The sequence below is a fragment of the Lissotriton helveticus genome, chromosome 1_1 (genome assembly GCF_964261635.1).
Source record: "Lissotriton helveticus chromosome 1_1, aLisHel1.1, whole genome shotgun sequence".
NCBI classification, from domain to species: Eukaryota; Metazoa; Chordata; class Amphibia; order Caudata; family Salamandridae; genus Lissotriton; species Lissotriton helveticus.
In genome coordinates this window covers 1,622,421,393-1,622,438,892 of record NC_136057.1, presented here as the reverse complement: position 1 = coordinate 1,622,438,892, position 17,500 = coordinate 1,622,421,393, and positions in this window count along the sequence as shown.

Genomic DNA, 17,500 nt, shown 5'->3' with positions numbered 1-17,500 from the left:
GTTTTGAATTACACACAGACATATGAGCTGAGATGTGATCACCAAGGTCAGTCTGATTTGTTGATGCAAGGTGGGAGAAATGGTTCGAGTAACTGCTTTCTTTGGGGGCTGCAGTCTATGCATACAATGCTTATCTATGCTAACCCCACCACAGATGAAGATTTAGTTTTCAATGAGGGCTACGGTGGCTGGGTTGCACTTTAGAAGGCTGAAGCTTCAAGCTGTTCCCTTGTTGATCAGAATGAGAGCAGGTAGTGTCTGCGTGAACTACTAGATATATGGTCTAAGAGGGCCTCTAAAGTAGCCACGGCCGGTAGTAGGTGTAACTGCAGGGCGGTGACGTGGGGAGGGGGATGGGCGGGGTGGGGGGTAGTAATGTATGGATTACGGACTTTAACAGGTAAGTAAACATATTAATAAATAAAACACATTTCGTTGTGTGCATCGCATTTGGTGATGCAGTGCCGGCCGCGGCTGCTCTAAAGGTGGGAAGTAATCGTGAAAGACCACAATTGTTAGCACCAACCCCCAAGTGCCATTATTTAATTTTTCTTACATATATGTTTTCCTATGTTTTAATGCACATCCAGATTGCTTCTAATAAAAGGCACTACACAGATATCTATTGCAGTGAACCCCCAATAAAGCCTTTTAATGAGCTCTTGGTGCAAAAAAGGGGCAAATATGCTCCCTTCCCCCACAATGTACTCTTGAAGGACATTCCACTGAACCTTCTTTACACAAGATTGTTCGGTGGTGCAGCTGGGTCACATACGAGACCTTATTCATATGAAAAATGTGGGTACCGTTAGGGTGACCATCAACCTATAATTGTGCCCAGAAGACATGTTCATCTCCCGAACTGTAAACCTTGATGTACCAGATCACTTCAGTACACTAGACTGTAAAATCAATCAATCTGAGAGATGTAAAAAATACATAAAGTAAAGTAAACTCCACATTTGTAAAGCGCACAATCAACCGTAAGGGTCTCTAGGTGCTGGGGGCCGTCGGGAAGATTAAGCGAGCTATTGCTCAGAGTCACATGGTGCTGGGCTAACCTGCCACCGGAGCTGGGGATCGAACCGTGGTCCCCAGATTCCAGCATCAGTCGCCCTGGCCGCGGCGCCACACCTCTCCCACAAATATAAGGACTTAGGAGTTTGAAGCAACCTTCTCCTCAACTAATAGAATATCCCTCAACTACTCTAAGCCTAAGACTGGTTAAAACAAGCATTTGCAATGCAAAAGGTCTCGCATTAGGAAAGTTTGAGCTATTGGTACTGTAAATGACACATTTTTTATTTATGTGTTGGTTTGGAAAATAGTGAAATTAATAGCTTTGTCATTTACAATGCCAATAGTTTTAACTTTCGCAAATGTGACACCCATAGCATTTGTAATGCAATATGTGTTGTATTTACATGACTTAGATGTATTGATATTACAAACAAAAATGTTTTTTTTTAATACTTAAATAAAAGTTATTGTAATTTATAATGGCAATAGCTTTTGTAAATAGCTTTTGTGAAGATTATGTTCATTGTATTTTGTGACGAAAATCCAAGAACAGAAGTGAACTATTAACATATTTTTGTGACATTTGTAATAAAGCTTGAAACATTGAGAGAACATATTTGAACTAGTTGTTGTTGAATGGTTGCACAGATTGATGCTGTGGTGGCTCTGAGTGATGTTATGGTGGCGATGAGTGATGCTGTGGAGTTCAGTGATGCTGTGGTAGCGCATAGTGATGTTGTGGTGACTCGCTTCGCTCTCGAGCTGAGTGGTCGCTCCCCTGCTCCCCTGGTGACCTGTGGTATCGTTGCTCCGCATTTACTTTATTTACTGCCTCCTAATTGTTGCCTGCAGTCTGCCCTGCTTGCCGCTTTACTCTTTTAGCATTTTTAAAGCGCTATTGCTACTTTAACTGGTATTGCGCGTTTATCCACAAGCGCTCCGCTCTGCTGACCCCTCCGCCTCCATTTTGTTTGTTGTGGTCGCCCTCTGGAGCCCGCCCCGCCTCCCAGCTGAGCCGCCCTCGCCCCTCCCCCTCCTCCACCCATATATGACAGTTGTTCCCGCACGCAGCGTTCACGCGCAGCGATCGCGCCCAATCCGCGCCGAAGGTGCGCCAAAGGTAAGCCCGTCTACGCCCGTCCGCGCCTGGACTGCGCCCAGCGCAGACCCTCTGCCCCTCGCACTGCCCAGCCCTCCCGCATTACCTACGATGCCACCACCCTCCTAGCCCTCAACCCCGGCCGTTCCCCCAACTGCGTCCAAGCCGCTCCCGGACACACCCATGGACCTTTCTCATGCTACTCCTGTAAATTCATCGCTACCGTCACCAACTCCGCTACGATCACACCTCAGATTCCCGACACCAACCACCTAAAATGCATCCTGCTCAACACCCGATCGGTCCACAGGCAAGCCATTGACCTATGGAATCTACTAGACACCATCTCTCCAGACGTCGCCTTCCTAACAGAAACATGGATGAACGCTTCCTCCGCCCCAGACATCACCATTGCCATCCCTGAAGATTATAAGATCATACGCAAAGACCGTACCGGCCACACAGGAGGAGGAATCGCTATCGTCCATAAAAAATCTATCCACATCTCAACCAGCTCTGACGTCAATCGCGCCAACTCTGAACACCTTCACTTCCAGATCCACATCGACCCCAAGACCACACTCAGAGGCACCCTCCTCTACAGACCACCAGGACCCCGCGCAAAATTCAGTGAAGACATCACGGACTTCATCACTCCACACGCGCTCCCCTCCAAAGATTACATCCTTCTGGGAGACCTCAATTTTCACCTTGAAAAGAACAACGACCGCAACACCACCACCCTCTTGGACAACCTCGCCAACCTCGGACTCAAACAACTGGTCACCTCCCCCACCCACATCGCAGGTCACACACTCGACCCTATCTTCACCTCCAGCAACCATGTCTCCTTCAGCCACACTACGGATCTCCTCTGGACTGACCACAGCTGCGTTAACTTCACCTACAACAAGCCGAAACCCATCAACCACCCCCAACCAACTCTGCAAAGAAACTGGAACAAAATCACCATTGACCAGATCTCCTCATCGCTCCTTCTAAACACCCCAGCCCACTCTTCTAACCCAGACCAAGCCGCCACCAACTTCACCCTATGGCTATCCAACAGCGCCGACATCCTAGCACCACTGAAAAAACGTCAAAGTAAACCTGGCAGCAAGAAGGCCTCATGGTTCAACGATGATCTTAAGAAGTCCAAGAAACTCTGCCGCTCCCTTGAAAAGGCCTGGAAAAAAGACCCAACCACTAGCACCAAGGACGCCTTCAAAAACGCCACCCGCACACACCACCAACTAATCCGAAAGGCCAAGAAATCAGCATTCAAGGATCGACTAGACAACAACGCTCACAACAGCAAGGAACTTTTCAACATCGTCAAGGAATTTACCAATCCCTCGGCCAACTCCAACGACATCACCCCCTCTCAAGCCCTCTGCGACTCCCTGGCTTTATTCTTCCACAACAAAATTGCAGACATCCACAACAGCTTCGACAACCAACCCGGAGACCAACCCACCCAACCATATGCTGAACATTCTCCCCCCTTGAACACCCTTAACGACTGGAACCCAATCTCCACTGAGGACACCATCCGCCTGATGAACTCCATCCACTCAGGATCCCCCACAGACCCATGTCCTCACCACATCTTCAACAAAGCAGACTCCGTCATAGCACCGCACCTCCGAGACGTCATCAACTGCTCCTTCAACTCCGCCACCTTCCCGGAAAGCTGGAAACACGCTGAACTCACCGCCCTTCTGAAAAAACCCACAGCGGACCCCACCGAACTCAAAAACTACCGCCCCATCTCGCTCCTTCCTTTTCCGGCCAAAGTCATCGAGAAAGCTGTCAACAACCAGCTCGCCGCCTTCCTCGAAGCCAACAAATCCCTCGACTCCTCACAATCTGGCTTCCGAGCAAAACACAGCACTGAGACCGCCCTCATCGCAGCAACAGACGACATTCGAACTCTACTGGACAATGGAGACACAGTCGCCCTCATCCTCCTCGACCTCTCTGCAGCCTTCGACACAGTCTGCCACAGCACCCTTTTACAACGCCTCAGAAACATCGGAATACAAGGAAAAGCACTTGAATGGATCACCTCGTTCCTCACCGGAAGAACCCAGAGAGTCCGCCTTCCACCATTCAAGTCCGAGGCCACTGAAGTCATCTGTGGCGTACCACAAGGATCCTCACTCAGTCCCACCCTCTTCAACGTATACATGAGCCCCCTCGCGGCCATCGCCCGCCAACACAACCTCAACATCATCTCTTACGCGGATGACACTCAACTGATCCTTTCTCTCACCAATGACCCCAGCACCGCCAAAACTAACCTACACGAAGGAATGAAAGAAGTTGCCGAATGGATGAAACACAGCCGTCTGAAACTGAACTCAGATAAAACAGAAGTCCTCCTCTTAGGTACATCCCCCTCTGCATGGGACGACTCTTGGTGGCCGGAAGCCCTTGGAAAAGCACCCATCCCGACAGACCACGCACGGAACCTAGGCGTTATCCTGGATTCTTCACTTTCTATGAACAGACAAGTCAGCGCCGTCTCCTCATCCTGCTTCAACATTCTTCGCATGCTCAAAAAAACATTTCGCTGGATCCCCACCGAAACAAGAAAAACAGTCACCCATGCTCTGGTCACGAGCCGACTGGACTACGGAAACACCCTCTACGCAGGTACTACCGCTAAACTCCAGAAAAAACTCCAACGAATCCAAAACGCCTCAGCCAGGATCATATTAGACATCCCGCGTAACGAACACATCTCTGATCACCTGAAAAACCTCCACTGGCTACCCGTCAATAAGAGGATCACTTTCCGACTTCTAACCCACGCACACAAATCACTCTACGATATCGGACCAGAATGCCTCAACTCACGACTGTCCTTCTACACCCCCTCCCGCCAACTACGTTCTTCCAGCCAAGCCCTCGCCACTGTACCTCGCATCAACAAAACCACCATGGGAGGTAGATCCTTCTCATACCTGGCAGCTAAAACATGGAACTCACTCCCCACTTACCTTCGCCTTACCCAGAACCACCTAGCATTCAGAAAGCAACTTAAAACGTGGATATTTGACAAGTAATCCCCCTCCCCTCCCTAAGCGCCTTGAGACCCTCTGGGTATGTAGTGCGCTATATAAATTCTTTGACTTGACTTGACTTGACTTGAGTGATGCTGTGGTGGTGCTCAGTGATGCTGTGGTGGTGCGAAAGATAGAGTGAGTGCGATAGATAGAGTGAGGGCGATAGATAGATAGAGTGAGGGCGATCGATAGATTGAGGGCGATAGATAGACAGATAGATAAAGTGCATTCATGTTGCATTGAGTAGAGTAAATATGAGGTGTGTAATTATATGGCACTGAGTGGTATTATGTGGAGTGTATTTACGTTGCATTGAGAAGAGTGCAATTATGTGGCTTGTAATTATTTGGCACTGAGTGGTAATATGGAAAGTGTATGTTGTATTCAGTAGAGTGTAATTTTGTGGCGTGTAATTATGTGGCACTGAGTGGTATTTGGAGTGTATGTTGCATTGAGTGCAGTGTAATTATGTAGCATATAATTATGTGGCACTGAGTGGTATTGTTTGGAGTGTATGTTGCATTGAGTGCAGTGTAATTATGTAGCATATAATTATGTGGCACTGAGTGGTATTGTGTAGAGTGTGTGTTGCATTCAGCAGAGTGTAATTATGCGGTGTGTAATTATCTTGCACTGAGTAGTATTTGGAGTGTCTGTTGAGTGCAGTGTAATTATGTTGCATATAATTATGTGGCACTGAGTGGTATTATGGGGAGGTTATGTTGTATTCAGTAGAGTGTAATTGTGTGGCATGTAATTATGTGGCACTGAGTGGTATTGTTTGGAGTGTATGTTGCATTGAGTGCAGTGAAATTATGTAGCATATAATTATGTGGCACTAAGTGTTATTGCGTGGAGTGTGTGTTGCATTCAGTAGAGTGTAATTATGTGGTGTTTAATTATGTGGCACTAAGTGGTATTTGGAGTGTATGTTGCATTGAGTGCAGTGTAATTATGTTGTATATAACTATGTGGCACTGAGTGATATTTGGAGTGTATGTTGCATTGATTGCAGTGTGTGTACTTATGTGGCGTGTAATTATGTGGCACTGAGTGGGATTTGGAGTGTATGTTGCATTGAGTGCAGTGTAATTATGTGGTGTGTAATTATGTGGCACTGAGTGGTATTTGGAGTGTATGTTGCATTGAGTGCAGTGTAATTATGTGGCGAGTAATTATGTGGCACTGAGTGGTATTTGGAGTGATTGTTGCATTGAGTGCAGTGATGTGGTGTGTAATTATGTGGCATGGCGTGGTATTTGGAGTGTATGTGGCATTGAGTGCAGTGTAATTATGTGGTGTGTAATTATGTGGCACTGAGTGGTATATGGAGTGTATGTTGCATTGAGTGCTGTGAAATTATGTAGCATATAATTATTTGGCACTGAGTGTTATTGTGTGGAGTGTGTGTTGTATTCAGTAGAGTGTAATTATGTGGTGTTTAATTATGTGGCACTGAGTGGTATTTGGAGTGTATGTTGCATTGAGTTCTGTGTAATTATGTGGCGTGCAATTATGTGGAACTAAGTGGGATTTGGAGTGTATGTTGCACTGAGTACAGTGTAATTATGTGGCGTGTAATTATGTGGCACTGAGTGATATTTGGATTGTATGTTGCATTGAGTGTAGTGTAATTATGTGGCGTGTAATTATGTGGCACGGAGTGGTATTTGGAATGTATGTTGCATTGATTGCAGTGTATTTGGAATGTATGTTGCATTGAGTGCAGTGTAATTATGTAGCGTGTAATTATGTGGCACTGAGTGGTATTTGGAATGTATGTTGCATTGAGCGCAGTGTAATTATGTGGCACTGAGTGGTATTTGGAATGTATGTTGCATTGATTGCAGTGTGTGTACTTATGTGGCGTGTAATTATGTGGCGCTGAGTGGGATTTGGAGTGTATGTTGCATTGAGTGCAGTGTAATTATGTGGTGTGTAATTATGTGGCAGTGAGTGGTATTTGGAGTGTATGTTGCATTGAGTGCAGTGTAATTATGTGACGTGTAATTGTGGCACTGAGTGGTATTTGGAGTGTATGTTGCGTTGAGCGCAGTGTAATTATGTAGCATATGATTATGTGGCACTGAGTGGTATTGTGTGGAGTGTGTTGCATTCAGTAGAGTGTAATTATGTGGTGTGTAATTATGTGGTACTGGGTGTTATTTGGTGTGTATGTTGCATTGTGTGCAGTGTAATTATGTTGCATATAACTATGTGGCACTGAGTGGTATTTGGAGTGTATGTTGCATTGAGTGCAGTGATGTGGTGTTTAATTATGTGGCATTGAGTGGTATTTGGAGTGTATGTGACATTGAGTGCAGTGTAATTATGTGGTGTGTAATTATGTGGCAATGAGTGGTATATGGAGTGTATGTTGCATTGAGTGCTGTGTAATTATGTGGCATTGAGTGGTATTTGGAGTGATTGTTGCATTGAGTGCAGTGATGTGGTGTGTAATTATGTGGCATTGAGTGGTATTTGGAGTGTATGTGACATTGAGTGCAGTGTAATTATGTGGTGTGTAATTATGTGACACTGAGTGGTATATGGAGTGTATGTTGCATTGAGTGCTGTGTAATTATGTGGCACTGAGTGGGATTTGGAGTGTATGTTGCATTGAGTGCAGTGTAATTATGTGGCGTGTAATTATGTGGCACTGAGTGGGATTTGGAGTGTAGTAATTATGTAGCACTGAGTGGTATTTGGAGTGTATGGTGCATTGAGTGTAGTGTAATTATGTGGAGTGTAATTATGTGGCACTAAGTGGTATTTGGAGTTTATGTCGCATTGAGTGCAGTGTAATTATGTGGCAGTGAGTGGTATTTGGAGTGTATGTTGCATTAAGTGCAGTGTAATTATGTGGTGTGTAATTATGTGGCACTGAGTGGTATTTGGAGTGTATGTTGCGTTGAGCGCAGTGTAAATATGTAGCATATAATTATGTGGCACTGAGTGGTATTGTGAGGAGTGTGTGTTGCACTGAGTAGAGTGTAATTAGTTTGGAAAAGTGGCAACAGCGTTGCCATATACGAGGCATGAGAACCAGAAAAGAACAGAGATTGGCACATGTCACAGGGGTTTCACTCCCATATAAGCCTGCCGAAATCATACACACACACACCAGATATAGGAGTCAAAGTGGGTGGCGACCTTCTGGCCTAATGTCAAGAAGGATGGTGGTGGGGTCAAGCCGGCGAGGAGAGATATATAATATATATATGAGAGAGAAAGAGAGAGAGAATTGTCAAGCAGCTTACAAGACATTTTACCAGCAGACAGGTAAAGAAAACGACAAAACAAACTGGGAACTCAAGTAAACTTAGGTCGGGGGCTGGAAAGAATATGGCACAAATTACCGAGATATGCAGAAAAGAAACATCCGATTGGGATGCAGCACTATCTAAAAGGGTAATTACTGTACAGAACAGCCTTTTCGGTCCCATTACAGGAGAACAGTCCGAGGACTCAAACAGGATACAACCAATAAGAGAACAATGCAGCCACTAATGTTGATTGCTCCTAAAAAGTGGACAGCATCTCCAAGCCATGAGCAGGTGTTCCGTCGGCAGAGTAACTATTCCCGACTCGATATTCAAAGGCATGGCGGTAGGAGGAAGACGACGAAACAACTGCCTAACAATGCAAGTATTATAAAGTAACGGTAGAAACAGACACGGTATTTGTACACAAGTAGGTCGACACCATTAATGAAGAATAGAGGTTACAAAACTCTAACAATAATGTTCACGCAATAAAAAGTTTCATTTTTCCGGTATCTCCTGGTATAATGTAAGGGGCGAGAGTCACTGTGTAAACATCTTACTGCAGTCTCACAAAACCTCGACCTGCACCAACACAAAGCTGCACGCGGTACAAAGACAAGCACACCGCCCTTCAACAAATAATTATAACAGTGGAAGCACTGCAAAGAATCCGAAAAACATGGGCTCAGTTTATTCAAAGACCCATAGACGATAGGCCCTGGTACCTTGCCGATCTTATTATCCACAACTTCTTTTCAGACACTTTTTTTGGTTCGAGTAAGCCACACTATCACCTTTACGATTCTACCACCCATGACCCAGAGGCCTCGGCTCATCGAAGACTTCCCCACTTCGGAACTCAGTAGTAACAAGGATTAAAGCAAGCTGTATAATTAAGACAGTCCCGGTAATCATAAAATAAAAGCACAAACGATTTACTTCTGTAAATAAAGTATAATAAAAAAGAAACCTTAGATGACATGTTTCCAAAACTGCAACACTTCTTTAATGACTCAGTGCATCTAAAACAAGCTGGAGGCGGCTCTGGTGCAGCACGTCGTCTTCTGGAGACGTGCGCGTTCACAGAGCATAATCGGCTCGTGCACAGGCCAGTAGCCGCTCATTCACAGCTCTATCTCCCTTGCCAGTTAGCACAGTGACTATAGTGTAGTGTAGCTCCTATTTTCCCAATAGGCTCTGCGCATTGGAATAATACCTACAGCAGTAAAGGCCTAGACCAGACGTTAACTAGGTCTACTACTGTCGATACTAGACTTAAGTTTTGGGTTTGCCAGCGTAGCTCAGAGTTCGCTAGAAACTTTCTCGAATGTTCAGGAAAGAATTAACTCCCCTGATTAGACAAGAAGGGATTTAGTTTCTGACAACCATAGAACATGACAACTTTGCTCTCCCCTAATCAAGAGTCAATCTCGAGAGTCGTGTGAGCACAAGGCAATTATTTTACTCAGTCAGTACGTGCATTCTTAGTCTCGTCAGATTGTAGAGAAAAGGAAGAGACGGGCGTGTTCAATAAAAAGGTGTTATTTATTGATCAGTCTCTTTTCTCGTACAAGAGAAATGGATCGATATTATTGCAATACTTATAGTTAAGTAAAGTGCATACATTAAAAGCAATAGTATAAAATAATACTGTAAAAACATTGATATGGTTTCTGAGCCATATGATGTTTAAAATGATTAAAATATATTACATACACATATACATTTGACTAAACGTACTCAACTGGTGTTTCTAAATACGCCTACCCCGTGTACCTGACCTAAGTCTAATGCGTGGGCGGGAATAGAAAGTTACAGTTTAAGTTAAGTTTGTTTTTGCCAAGTGAATAACTAAAGAATTCTCTGTGAGGGGTTATTCAGTTCTGTACCTGGAAGTTAGGATGAATGAGGAATGGTATCTCTTTCTCTGCTCTCGATATTCCAGGCTGCCTGCGAGGGCTGCCCGAAAGCGCCGGTGCTGGGTCTCTCGGCTTGAGATAGCAGCGCGTCTCTCAGCGCGTCAGGAAGGCGGGGCTGCTGCCAGCGGGGTCTGCTCTGCTTCTGGGCTTCGGCAAGTATGGCTGCTCCGTCTCGTCACCACGCGTGTGTTTGCATAGGGCAAGATCGGCAATATTTATACCTTAAAGGTGCCGAGATTGACGTAAGGATGGACATAGATACGTCAATAAAGATGTCATACGACTTGCTCGTTAGCACATTCTTTACTAAAGTTCTCTGTGAAATCAAAACAATGGCCGCACGGATTTTCCAGGTTGTCATAGGTTTGATTTGTTATGAGAACGTCGTATGCCTTATCAGGGGCTGGAGGAATGTCGCTTGTCTAATTAGATCTCAAGCGTTATGACCTAATCAGATAACACGTTCCTGTGCCGTAGTGTGACTGCGTCAGATAACGGTATCTGCATCATGGGGGCTTTTCTTGCCTCATGGGCTGACTCTTAGTTAACTTGATAGTTAGTTTAACCAGAATAGGGTCAGGAATAGGGGGATCGATTCAGGCCCGGACTGGCAATGCCGGGCACCGGGCAATCCCCCGGTCGGCTGGAGGGGGTGGGGGCCGGTTTTCAAAAAAGGGGGCCGGTTTTGTGGTTGGGGGCCGATTTTCAGTCCGCCCGTCACAGCCTGTGACGGTCGGACTGAAAATCGGCCCCCAGCAGCGTCACGTCACTCACTTAGAAGAAGCCACAACAAGACTCTCACTCTCTGTCAGACTTCCGATGCAGGCCTGCCTGCCCCGGCCCCCGAATAGTAGCGCCGCCAGCAATCCTGATTGACCGGTGCGTGTGTGTACTCAATGTGCAACCTAACCTAACGTAAGCAAACGGAGCAAGGAGGAGGAGGTGCCTGTGCGCAGCGCGCAGAATATGCCGTCTCCTCCTCTGCCGCGTCTGCGCGTGGCGCGCCTCTCTAGGGTGCGGCTGTAATTTCCATGTCCTGCATGCGCATTGGGCAATTAACTGAGCGTGAGCGTGACTAAGGAGAGGAGCAGAGGTGCGCACGGACGGACTGTAGTTGAAGCGGCCCCTGCATAATTTTATTCCTACAGTGGCTAGAGCCGCCTAGCCCCCCGACCCCCCTGTGTCTGCCATAGTGCCACCCCGTGACCCCACCAACCAACAGCAGTCAGCATCAGCAGGCCTGAGTGAGGTGAGTCTGATTTTCTGCCTCCCTCCACCCCCCCCCCCCCCCCCCCCCCCACCGAAAGAAGTAAGCAGCGCAGGCCTGGCCCTTGGCGAGTGGACTTGATAATTTATAAACTCTTGGCCCGAGACTGAGTAGCACTGATGGTTATTATCACTGTGCAGAATGTGAAATCAAGACTATGTCTGTATCCTGCACTGCACTTAAACATCACTTCAGGGTATTCCCATTCCCAAAGAGGCACCAAGAAACAGCGCATTTACTCTCAGGTCGTCAATATAAAGGCAGCAATAACGTTAAAATAAAAAACACTCTTTTGTGTTAGGCTGTTTGTTCTGTGCTCCTTTGCAGAGCTTGCGGATATTTTTTTCGATTACTCCAAAAGTGAAAGTACATGCTTTGTCACCTTTCACCCTCACCAGTCATGAAAGGCCTAGCTGCTTGGATTCTGGATTTTACAGCCACTGCAGTAGATGCGAAACCCACTGAGCTGCCAGTTTAACATTCCTACACCACAAAACCTTTGGTACAGGGCAAAACTCGTCTCTTTTTAAACTCGAGGGTCCAAGAGGGACTTGTGCAGAACTAAAGCCATGCGGCTGGCTCGAGTGAGGCCTCACCCACTGCTGGTGAAGTCGGGGAAAATGTGCTTCTGGTTAGAGGTAAAGTTTCATCAGATTTCTCGGTCACATTATGCATATTTCGACCGAAGCCACAAATCTCCATTTTACATCAGGCGGCCTCCTCGCCAATTAAATCGACATTTTACACATGCTCTTCTGTGGGGTAAAAATGAATGTTGGGGTGCAGTATGGTGGGCCACACCCAGCCGGACAGTGCAACCGTGATTGCACTGCCTACCCTTGCTCCAGGGACCTCTCCACAAGCTTTTGAGGAATACTTGGGTCCTCCCCCACGGATGGTGCAGCCTCTATATTACTGTCCCACCCCTGCGGGGGTTTCTTCTTCTGGCACATCTTCAAATGATAGCAAATTTAACTGAGGCTCTGACTCTAGTGCTATCCATAGACAACTATTTATATGAGGATGCACGGCAGGTGGTGTATGGAAAAATAGAAATAGATATCTACCTCTCTACAACTGATTACGGAGGTCATTTAGAACAAAGCGAGTGGCCTGCCTGCCTACTCGATGAATGGAGACCCTGGTCTTTGGAGGACTACCACCATAGTTAGAAATCTCCACCCACTTGGGGGCATCTCACTATGTGGTAGGCTGGGGTGTAGTATGTTACCTCATTACATTAACTGTTGAATAATGTTGTATGCTCTTGCTGTGTTGCGGCTCTGCATCACTCAGTCTGCCTCGTGGGGGTTACGTAGATGTTTGTATCCAGTAAGAGGAATTATGCAGGGGTATTATTCCATGCAGGGCAGTTGGCGGCTGGCTGACTGAACAGAGGATGCAGCATGGTATGGGGCTTCTGATATGTAATAAACTTCATCTTCAAGAACACCAACACTGTCGGTGTGGATCACCACAAAATTATTGGCAACAAGGATGGATAATTTGGACCCAAACATTGTTGAAAAGCCCCAACCATAAATGACGTAGTTGCAGCAGAAGATTTCCTGTCACAGGATTTTATTGGGATTGTGAGTACTACACGCATGGGGGCTTGCTGATTCGGCGCACAGGTTAGAAAGCTATTTTTTTCTCATTTATTATTGTACCTACTGGAATCAGCATGGCAGTTTGAGTCAGCACATGCTGAGTGGCAATTGTGAGTGAGCATCTATCTGCAAGCGTTCTTCTCATCGAGGGCTGGGTGACCATTGCTTGCGCAGTGTTCTGCTTCACGAGTAACTTTTCTTGCTGCGTTCTGTGTGTGCGTCACAGCCATCATGTCAGGAACATATTTTTTTACACTCTCCGGTGAAATGCTTAATTGTTAACAAAATAGACTGCAAAGTGGATGTGGTCACGTCATCAAGTTGGGGCACCATCTTGAAAGTATTTTTGCTCCATTTCAACAACGCTCTAGTAGGGTATACACCCGTTACAACGGATCTTTTACTCCGCAGACCCATTACAACGCGACCATTACTCCGCATACCATTACAACGCATTGCGCTGGGGGGCGCTCTAGGATAGGTAATAAGTATAATTTACTATCCAACACCTTCCCTAGGGTCCACGGGGACTGGAGTTAGAATAGTAAATTATACTTACCACTATCCAGTGCCCCAAGGCGCTATGCGTTGTAACGGTATGCGGAGTAAAAGTCGCGTTGTAATGGTCTGCGGAGTAAAAGTATGCGTTATAACGTCATACATCCCTCTAGTAGTGCTTGGCGGCAGGCACACCAACCTCTAACAGCAAACTCTACAGTTAAATCTAAAAATACACAGTGAGTGTCCTTATTGGTGATTCGCGCACCAGTCCAAGATTTGTCTTTTCCCCTTTTGAAGTACTGGAGGATATGTTCCACATTCACCATTGATGAGGTAATGAGGTCATCACACTCATTGTTTTATTTTTTGATCTTGAAGGAGTCTCTGTTCATTCTGTTGGTTGAGTATATGTAGGTGTCTAAATTCTCGCCGGGGCTGGAGATCCATTTTCGCGGAATTCTATTTCTAAGCAGCCTACATGTATACTAGGCAGGATTATCATGAATGTCAAGGCTTCGTCTCATAGTTGTGATTTATATGATGCAGTGTATTTTTAGGTTAGGCAGAGGCATTTTTAGCTGTCTTGCAAAGCTTCAACCATCGATATTCAGGGTGAATAGGCCAGCCCCCCCTCAGCCACTGGTTGATCACTCCACATTACATAACTGTCATTCATGATTCTGCAACCACCATCACAACACGTGTGCTGACAACCAACAGCATGGGTGAGTTGTAAATGGACTTAGGTGCCTTCTTGTTCGCCACTTTCTATGGATGGTGGTACACCCTGGGCATGCCAACTCACCCCACACAAATGTTCACAAGTCACATGACCAGTCACATCCTGGAGGTGAATGCTTCTAGAAAAGTCAGCAATCCACTATCATAAACTTGTTAAAAGGAACCTTATACCATTTTTTAAAATTACTTAGCTGTCTACAGTGAATGTACTAGCTAGGTATTCTCTTAGTAAGCCCATTCACTGCAATGCACCGTATCTCAGAAATAAAGCGGTGGTTACCTCTTTAACTTCCAGAGTTACAGAGTTAGTGCATGCACTGTGGACAGCATGTTTTGAAAACAAACGTTTTGTGGCTCTATTCCTTTCCTGCATGGCACAGAACACATTCATGATATGGGCCGCTGCTGGCCATTATGATCCCATTACTGTGGTTGCTGTGGTTGTGGTCTCTTCGTTTTGGTCTCCTCCCCCATTGCACGCCGTGCTCGTGCCCACCTACTTGCTCTCCACACCTGGGCTCTGGCTTCAGCACATCTTGTTTTGCATCTTGCTTCACAGCTTGCTTCAGCCTCTATCCCAGAGTTCAGTGGAGCATACGGAGTCACCGATTTAATTTTCAGAGTCTGCCTCCCAGAGTTCTGCTTAAGACTATTTCTTGAACCCGAGGTTGGTCCTTGGATGTGCTCCCCTACTGTTGAACATGGTGTACTCGAGAGGGTCTCCCTACTGAGTCACTGTCACCACCCATGGCTTAGCGCTGTCTCTTGGTGGAATCCTGCCCCATGTCTGTCCGGAACAAAACTTGTATTTCCCACCTACACCAGTGTTGCTATATAAAACAGTATAATCTTGGATTGATTCCCAAAAAGGCTAGCATCTACATTCAGCACATACAATTTAATGAGACATATTTCCTGACCGCCTAGCATTCCAGTAGATATCTCCCCTTTGTGTCTACCTTGCCCTCTCTTATCAGCAGCAAAACTAGGGCAGCCACATCATGTAAGTACACCATATGCTTAACTAGAGACAGCCCCAACATGCGCTAAATGTTCCCATTCTTTGCACACTTTATCTATTTCCGCTAGAGGTATGTTCTTATCTTGTAACACTGGGATTACGATTCCTTTTATTTTCTGGTAATAGTGCACCCTTGTGCCTTTTGGTGTAGCTAGCTATTCGTACCCTTGACATTATGTGTAACGGTCTTCCATGTATCCCTATTGCCACTGACCTGATCCCTACTTTCCATCTCCCTTGGTCAAACATGATGCCCCCACATGATATCCACACCTGTTATAATCACCCTGGACCTTTCTTTGCCCACAACTCGTGGTATCCTCTAAACCTAACCACAAAAAACCACCCCCTTACAGACACACAGACAACCAACGACAGCCTATTCTACAACTCGGGTGCAACTTGTAACAGCATGTCAACAATAGTGCATAGAAAGTAGTCCCATTGTGAGCAATCCCCTAATAAAGACCCCATGAACTTTTTTTGTATGCACCTTACTCTTTCCAGCACTAGAATGTAGGCTAGAGCCCTTCGTTCAAACATTTTCAGATTGTTAGTCACATTGCATTGGGTCTACCGCGAGCATATCATTTGCCTGCACCACCATTCTGCTTGTCTGCTGATTCTGCTCCTGAATGTTCAAATTGGTAGATATTTGGAATACAGGCTCTGTTCACTGTGGCCTTTCCGAATTTCGCCACCACTTTCCCCAATACCCTTGTCAAAAACATTTGATAAGGCACAATCCCACAGCTACTTCGGTCTCAATTTATACCAGCCTATTATTAGTATGATCGCACTTTCCCTGGCTTCAAGAACAAAGGGAAACTCCCTACTTTTCTGGAGTGCCTGTCAACTATTCCCCTTGTAATTTGACCACCCAGGGCACTACTCCCAGGCAAGTTGTCTGCCAAATAAGGAGCTATCCCACTTATTAGTGGCGATCCACCATCCAGTAACTGCTACAGAGTGATCTGTTTAGTAGCACACGGCACTCCTTGTCTTGCAGGCCAGCACTCTGTGAGAGGCTGAGCTGAGCGCATAACTCAGGCTGAGGGCCACTGAGGAGCTCGGGGCCCCCTCCGTATATGCACAGCTCTGTGTGTACATGCTGATGACAGGACCGTCGCAGGTGCAGGCAATACACCAGAAATGTGTAATTATGATGATGAATCAATCATCATCATGATTACAATTTTTGATTTGGTGCGCTGTGCGCATGTTGTGGGCGGACAGGCCGGCAGGTCTCGATTAAAGTAGGAGATCTGAACTAAGCTAGTAAAGCAGGCTTGGTGGCTGCTTTGTTCGTTCTCCTACTTTAATCATGGCCTAGGCATGGGTTGGATTAATATTAGTGATCAGCAATTGCTGTAACTTTCAGGAAATGGGCATGGAATCTGTAGGCTGCGCCGAGCTATTTTTTCTCTTAGTTTGAGAAACTATTCAGTGAGATGCAGACACACTTTATAGTTGTAAATCACTGGCAGACCCAGAAAGGCCCTCATTGTAGTACAACTGTACACAGCTGTGTATCCTGCAAACCTGACCCCATGGTGTCCATTGACATTGCCATATCATGTGCCTTAGTGATTACTCCTAACAGTGAAATCTACAATTTTTTGACTAAAAATCCAGTTGTGTTTAAATCTTGGAGGTAATCGTGTGATCACCCATTTGTTTGTACTTTGAGGAGCAAAGGAAAGTGAGGCTGACAAACGTAATGTCAAAAAAGCTGTGTCTTCCTTTGGATCTGCTGCAGTTTACAACAAGTTTTGAAATGCTGACTCAGAGGTGTCCAAGTTTGGTCCAGGAAGGCTGGATCCTTGGCTGGTGATAGGATGAGCACAGACTGTGTAATGTGTTCTATTTCACCTTCAGACTCGTGGATGTGCATTTATCTAATGTCCATAACCTTAAAACGTCTGTATGACTATGGACCTTTTGGTTTAAGTGTTGCCTGCTGTCAATATTGAGACGTACAGGTA